Genomic DNA, 7,679 nt, shown 5'->3' with positions numbered 1-7,679 from the left:
AAAGGAAAAGTTCCTTCTAAATATAATGTAAAGCAACAGAGCTAGTTTTAAGACCAGGGGTAGAAAATTAGTCCTGGAACCAAGACTTGTCAATTGTTACTTTCTGTGTGGCCTTGGGTAATTATTTCACCTGTCTAAAAAACTCAGTTTCTCATCTGTAAAGGGACCATAGTCTTATAGACCAGGGATTAGCAAGATTTTTTTTTTTTTTGTAAAGAATGATTTAGTACACAGTCATCAAGACAGTATGATACTGGCACAAAGATAGAAATATAGACCAATGGAACAAGATAGAAAGCCCAGAGATAAATCCGTGCTCCCTATGGGCACCTTATCTTTGACAAAGGAAGCAAGAATATACAATGGAGAATTGACCTCTTCAATAAGTGGTGCTGGAAAAACTGGACAGCTATGTGTAAAAGAATGAAATTTGAACACTTTCTAACACCATATACAAAACCAAAATCAAAATACATTAAAGACAAAATGGATTAAAGTAAGGCCAGAAAGTATACAGCTCTCAGAGAAAAATATAGACAGTACACTCTTTGACATATGTCACAGCAGTATTCTCTCTGACCCAGCTCCTAGATTAATGGAAATATAAACAAAAATAAACAAGTGGAACCTAATAAAACTTAGAAGGTTTTGCACAGCAAAGGAAACTATAAACATGATGAAAAGACAATCCTCAAAATGGCAGAAAATAATTGCAAATGAAGCAACTGACAAAGGGTTGATCTCCAAAATATATAAGCATCTCATACAGCTCAATATCCGAAAAACAAACAACCCAATCAAAAAATGGGCAAAAAGACCTAAACAGACATTTCTCCAAAGAAGACATACAGATGGCAAAAAAAACGCATGAAAAGATGCTCAACATCGTTCGTTATTAGAGAAATGCAAATCAAAACTGCAATGAAGTACCACCTCACTCCAGTCAGAAAGGCCATCATCAAAAAATCTACAAACGGTAAATGCTGGAGAGGATGTGGAGGAAGGGAACCCTCCTGTTGGTGGGAATGTAAACTGATGCAGCCATTATGGAAAACAGTATGGAGATTCCTTAAAAACTAGGAATAAATCTACCACATGATCCAGCAATCCCACTGCTGAGTCTATACCCTGAGAAAATCACAGTTTTAAAAGACACATGTACCTCAATGTTCATTGCAGCAATATTTACAATAGTCAGGACATGGAAGCAACCTGTATGTCCATCGACAGATGAATGGATAAAGAAGTTGTGGTACATATACACAATGGAATATTGCTTGGCCACAAAAAAAAGAAACAAATCTGAGTCAGTTGTAGCAAGGTGGATGAGCCTAGGGCCTCTTATACAAGTGAAGTAAGTCAGTTGGAAAAGTAAATACCATATATTAATGTGTATATATATATATGGAATCTATAAAAATGATACAGATGAATCTAGTAGAGAACATACTGCGGACACAGTGGGGGAAGGTGAGGGTGGGATGAATTGAGAAAGCACTGGCATATATACACTGTCATGTGTTAAATAGATAGTGGGAAATCACTAAATAACACACGGAGCTCTGTGATGACCTAGAGGAGAGGGATGGAGGAGGGGAGGGGGAAGATATATATGTATAATTATGACTGATTCATATTGTTGTATGGCAGAAACTAGCAAAATTGTAAAGCAATTTTCCATCAATTAAAAAAATAAATTAATATTTCAGGCTTTGCAGCATATATAGTCTTCGTGGCATATCTTTTTTGTTTGTTTGTTTTATTGAAGCACAATTGCTTTACAATGTTGCATTAGCTTCTGCAGTACGAGGAAGTGAATCAGCTGTTGGTACACATAGATTCCCTCCCTCTTCGATCTCCCTCCCATCTCACCCCCATCCCACCCATTCAGGTCACCACAGAGCACTGAGCAGGGCTCCATGTGCTGTACAGTATGATCCCACTAGCTATGTAATATATATATATATATATATATATATGTCAAATCTTCAAAAATGTATGAACTGTTCAGAACTTGTGGGCTATACAAAAAAAACAGGCCAGGGCCAGATTTGGCAACCCACGTTTAGGCTTATTGTAAAGATGAAAGTGGATAGTATATAAATGTTTTGCATTGGACCTGAAACATAGCAAATTCTCAGTAAATGATAGGTATGATGATTCCTACCTGGTGGTTGTGTAGAAGGCTAACTAAAAGCAATAGAAGAACTTTCAGGACTTACAGCTCCTCAGCCATACACACATCCAATAGGATAAATATTTACAAAGAGTATACATAAGACAAATTAGTATCATTAATGTGATCCTCATTATTTGATTTGAAGAATTTGAAAATAAACTATGGTCAAGGGCATTGGGGCTAAGCTAACAGACTTTTCTGAGGGCCTGCTGTGTGTCAGGACTCTGCGATGTGCTATTTCACAACAGTGCTGCTAGGTAGGTTTTACTGTTCCTGTTACAGAAGACAGAGACTAGCAAGGGGAATATCCCTGGAAACCAAGTGTGTCTGCCCAGGACTTCCAAGTTGTGCATTTTTTCCCCCAATCCTTTATTTATAAGTATGGTTGATTTTACAATGTTGTGTTAGTTTCAGGTGTACAGCACAGTATATATTTCTTTTTCAGATCTAGAGACACATACTGACTGAAAATGAAGTATTCCATGCAAATAGAAATCAAAATAAAGCTGGAGTAGCAATACTTACATCAGACAAAATAGACTTTAAAGTAGACTATTACAAGAGACAAGATCACTACATAGTGATCAATGGATCAATCCAAGAAGATATAACAACCTTAAATATTTATATATGCACCCAACATAAGAGCACCTCAATATATAAGGCAAAAGTTAACAGATAGGATGTCATGGTCTTCTGACTCTTACACCCCTTCACTTTCTAATGTACATGCATTTGCATCAACTTTTGCCTCTTAACCTTGGAATAGGTGGCTGCCTGCTGAATGGAATTTAAAGAGTAGTTCAAACAGTCGCTCAGTCATGTCTGACTCTTTGTGACCCCATGGACCATAGTCTACCAGGCTTCTCTGTCCATGTAACTCTCCAGGCAAGAATACTGGAGTGGGTTGCCATTCCCTTCTCCAGGGGATCTTCCCAGCCAAAGGACTGAGCCAGGGTCTCCTGCATTGTAGGCAGATTCTTTACCATCTGAGCCACCAGGGAAGCCCTAGTGGTTCAAAGTCCACCTTCTGTCTGTCAAGATCTGTGCTAGACACGAATTACAAAGTGAAAACACACACACACGCACACACACACACAAGAGTATGGCATGGTCCTTTTTGTTGAAGAACCAAGTTTAGTAGGAAAGATATCACACAAGTAGTGTTTGGTGGAAAATTCAAGTCAGGTTTTGCCTTTAGGAAGTCATTGTGACAATGCCTGGATTTACATTAAAAACACACAGCTTCCATCCTATCACAATCTTTTCATTTCAATGTGGTATTTTTATTGGCTTCCCATTACCTAGAGACTGAAGTTCAGACTTCTTGAATTCTTTGCCAGGCCTTATGCCAAAGATTCCCAGTAGGTGTGTCAGATCTGCCGAGATGAGACTGAATTGTTCAAACCCAATTCCCAGTGAGGTGGTGTTTGGAGGTGGGGCCTCTAAGAAGTGATTAGCTCATCAGGTTGGAGTCCTCTTGAGTGGGATTAGTGTCCTTATAAAAGAGACACTGGAGACATGTCTTGTTCCTTTGGCCATGTGAGGTTATGGTGGAAAGATTGCTGTTGATGAGGAAGTGGGTCCTCACCGGACACTGAATCTACAGGACTCATGTTCTCAGACTTCCAGCCTCTAAAACTGGGAGGAATAAGTTTCTATTGTTTTTAGGCCTTTGGTATTTTGTTATTGTGGGGCTTCACAGATGGCTCAGTGGTAAGGAATCTGCCTGCAGTGCAGGAGGCACGGGTTCGATCCCTGGGTTGGGAAGATCACCTGGAGGAGGGCATGGCAACACACTCTGGTATTTTTGCCTGACAAATCTCATGGACAGAGAAGCCTGGTAGGCTACAGTCTATGGGGTCACAAAGAGTCAAATGACTTAGCAGATAAAGAACAATTTTGTAATTGCAGCCTGAACAGACTAAGACAGATGGTGACAGCCTTGTCCACTTACCTTGGTTTGTACTACAAATGTAATCATTATTCCACATGTGCCTCAACCTCAAATGGTTTGGGAAGCCTTGTCCTTCACAACCTGTCCCTGACTTTCCTGCCAAATTTCCTTCAGCTGTCTTTTCACACACGGGATCTGTTTCTTGTTTCTTATACATTTGCCATGTTTCCCAAGCTACACACTTTTGCTCACATGGTTCTTTCTGCCTGAAGTCCAGCCTGATCCTTTCCACCACTTCTGCGTAGCCTGCAAATTCTTGAAAAAAATAACCCATAAGTGACCTCTTTCGTAAAGGATTCCCTGCATTCATTGTCCTTTGACCTGCAATAGTGTTTTATCTTTTTTATGGCATTTGTCATCTGTTTAATCACTTAGTAGTGAAAGGACCTAGAGCTGGGTCTGGCACATAGTAGGGCTCAGGAGGCCAACTGGCCAGCCTGCCTGCCTTCCCTGCTCTATTTGTGAGATTTTAGGAAAATTACTTAAATCATTGATTCTTAAACATAGCTGCACATCAGATGACCTGAGGAGGTTTTGTTTAATAATCTGATGTCCAGGCCATACTGCAAGTCAATGAAACTAGAACCTCTAAAGGATGGTTTCCAGCATCAGAGTTCCCCAGGTGACTCCAATATGCAGCCAGGGTCCAGAGCCACTGCTTTGAACAAACAGAGCCTCATTTCTTCATTCTGAAAACTATATGCAATGTTTGCAACACTTTGGCATAATGCCTGGTGCATACTGAGTAGGCAGTAGCTGTTAATTATTGCGTTTTATCCCAGCTTTTCATTTCTTGGCCGAAAGTGCCTTGCACATAGTAGGTATGGAAATAAATGCTGGTGGAATAAATAAATGCTCTTTGGGAAGGCCTCTGGGAAATGCCCAGCAGGTTGTTGCAGAGAGCTGGCCTTAATGTGGAACTAAAGATTGTATCTGGAGCAGAGACATGGAGGTGTGGTCGTTCCTGGGTGCAGGCAATGGGGGAGAAGGGGAGGGGGATGGGTACTGGCTTTATGAGATTTAAAAACAATAATAAAACCAACTACAAGTCTATCTCCTTTTTATGATCATCTCCCACTGGAAATTCTTAACAGTACCAGTGATAAAATGCTTCTTGCCGGAGTAGACTTCTCCCAGTACCCTGCCCTCTCTGCCTTATCTTTTCACTACTGGCTCTGAGCCTAATGAGCTAAATGGCTGGAGAAAGAAACAAGGGAACTGTAAATTATATTTATAAATTAAGTCACATAAAGCTGGACTAAGTAATTAAACTGTGGACCCATAATTAAATACTTGTATAGCATTTGGGCCCTGAGATTCTTCCTGCCATAATGGTTGGCAGTCTGCGAGGTGGGCTGATGACTCATACGAGGTCCTGGGGCCAAGTGGTGCCAAGGTCACTGTCTGAAGAGAAGGATCCTTGAGGGACAGTGCTGGATGTGGTCAAGGGAACAGACAAGAGATTTTCAGGGTAAAAGGTGAGGAGCGGAAAGCCCCAGGCCCTCTGGAGCATGTGAGAAGTGGTAGTAGCACCCTAGATTAGTGAATGATGGCCCAGCAGGAAGGAGTGGGGGTCTTCCCATTGCTGGCTCTAGCCCACCTTCCACTTTTCACTTCCTACCCTCCCCTTTGCATACCCACCTAGAGCCACAGACGTCAATATGCCTTCTTGGAACAGTCTCCTTTTCACATCTCTCTACCCTCGCCTGTGATGTTGCCTGTGTACCTTTCCCTTCTCCATTAAAAAAAAAAAAATTAATGAAAAAAAATGGAATGCTCTATGAATTTGTGTGTCATCCTTGTGCAGGGGCCATGCTAATCTCTACATCATTCCAATTTTAGTATATGTGTTTTCCACGCGAGCACCCTTCTCTATCCTTCACCAGGCAACTTAGTCCTTCAAGAGTTAGCTCCAAGAGACCTATGGAGCCTTTTCCTGAATCATTTAGGCAGTGGGAAGTCTACCTCTGGGAAGCCCAGGTGGCTCAATGGTAAAGAATTCACCTGCCAATGCTGGCAATGCAGGAAATGCGGGTTCAGTCCCTGGGTTGGGAAGATCCCCTGGAGAAGGAAAATGGCAACCCACTCCAGTATTCTTGCCTAGAGAATCCCATGGACAGAGGAGTCTGGCAGGCTACAGTCCACGGGGTCACAAAGTTGGACACAACTGAGCAACGGCGCATGAGAAGTCTTCCTCTGGCCCACAAAGGGACCTTATGGGATAACAGTTCTCTGCTGAGTCTCTCCCCATTAAGGTCCTGAGTAGCAGAGTCCCTGTTCAAAGCTCCTACAAAGTGCCTGGCAGGATGGAAGGTGCTTAACACCCCTCTGTTGCGTAAGTGAGTGAATGACTGAAGGACAGACAGCCCTGCACAGAAGGAGAGGTGATATTACCCTTATTTTTCAGAGTTAGATGGTCAGCTCAGGGGCTCTGTCTTGTTCAGCTTCCTGTTGGCAGTACCAGTGCGGTGCTCAGCAGACAGAAACCACACCATGAATATTTGCTAGGTGAATAAGAGGCAATTGAAAAGAGATAGACTTTGGCACAAACTCCCCTTCTCCCAGCTCCCTACTCCCAAAGAAATAAAGTAAGCCAAGTGTACTGCTAGGATAGGTGTCAGTATCCACTGTGTTTACAAAACAACACTGTGTATATTAACAAAAGCTAGGGCAGGGCAGGCAAGGCCCACCAGGTCTAAGATCAAGGGGAGATTTGTTGGGGGTGGTGGAGGAGGGATGGGAGAGAGGGATGTGGAGCCCAGGAGGCCCAGACGGGGAAGCAGGGAAGGAGGAGGAGACCCTGATGAAAGGTCTAGAGCTGCCTTCAAAGGGAGGTCACAGGAGAGATGGGGGCTTGAGAGGGAGTGGTTTGTGGGGAGGAGCATGGTCCGCTGTTTGATAAGTGGCATTAATGGCCAAGAAATGCTTTCAGAGTGAGACAAAGAGGAGAGAAAACTGGGAGGTGGGGGGATTGGACCGAGGGGGTCTTTGAGGAATCCAGGGGTGAGGCCTGGCCATTTACTTGCCCACAACCACCAAGGGTGGTCTGGAAACACACCAAGGTTTGACATCTGCTAGTAACACATAAAGAAGCGGGATTCCAGCTGGGAGCCACATGAGGGGAGGGACTGCCTCCGTCCTTTATTAAATGTGTGGCCTTGGGATGACTCTAAATCTCCATGTCCTCCTAATGTCAAATGGGGATAATCAAAGTACCCATCTCTTAGAGGGCTTATGAGAATTCAATAAGTCGATACAGATAAGCAGGGCCTGAGTCTAGTAACTGCTCAATAAATGTCGGTAGTAGTAATTATTTCTAATATATCATTGGGCATTTCACTAGCAGATTCCACATTTTTCTGTATTTTTCCACCTGAGGGAGGGAAATGCTAAAAGGGTCTTTGAGCATTCCTTACTCCAGAGGGACCAGAAAGGGGAAATGGGATGGGAGAGAATTAGACATTCCGTTGGCATTTTTTCCTTTGGGGTATTCTGTCACATGACCAATATGTTATGAAGTTTTGTTGTTCCCCAAAGCAGAGC

At 42.6% G+C, this 7,679-nt stretch overlaps 1 non-coding gene across 1 annotated transcript; it reads right to left on the bottom strand.

Annotated features, from left to right (window-relative positions):
• Positions 1 to 5,897: 5,897 nt before the first annotated feature.
• LOC139176199 (U6 spliceosomal RNA) lies at positions 5,898 to 6,002 on the bottom strand. Its single transcript, XR_011560654.1, has one exon. It is a non-coding gene; the product is annotated as a U6 spliceosomal RNA (small nuclear RNA).
• Positions 6,003 to 7,679: the final 1,677 nt, after the last annotated feature.

The sequence above is a fragment of the Bos indicus genome, chromosome 15 (assembly GCF_029378745.1).
Source record: "Bos indicus isolate NIAB-ARS_2022 breed Sahiwal x Tharparkar chromosome 15, NIAB-ARS_B.indTharparkar_mat_pri_1.0, whole genome shotgun sequence".
Lineage (NCBI taxonomy): Eukaryota > Metazoa > Chordata > Mammalia > Artiodactyla > Bovidae > Bos > Bos indicus.
This window is presented reverse-complemented; position numbering and strand designations above follow the sequence as displayed.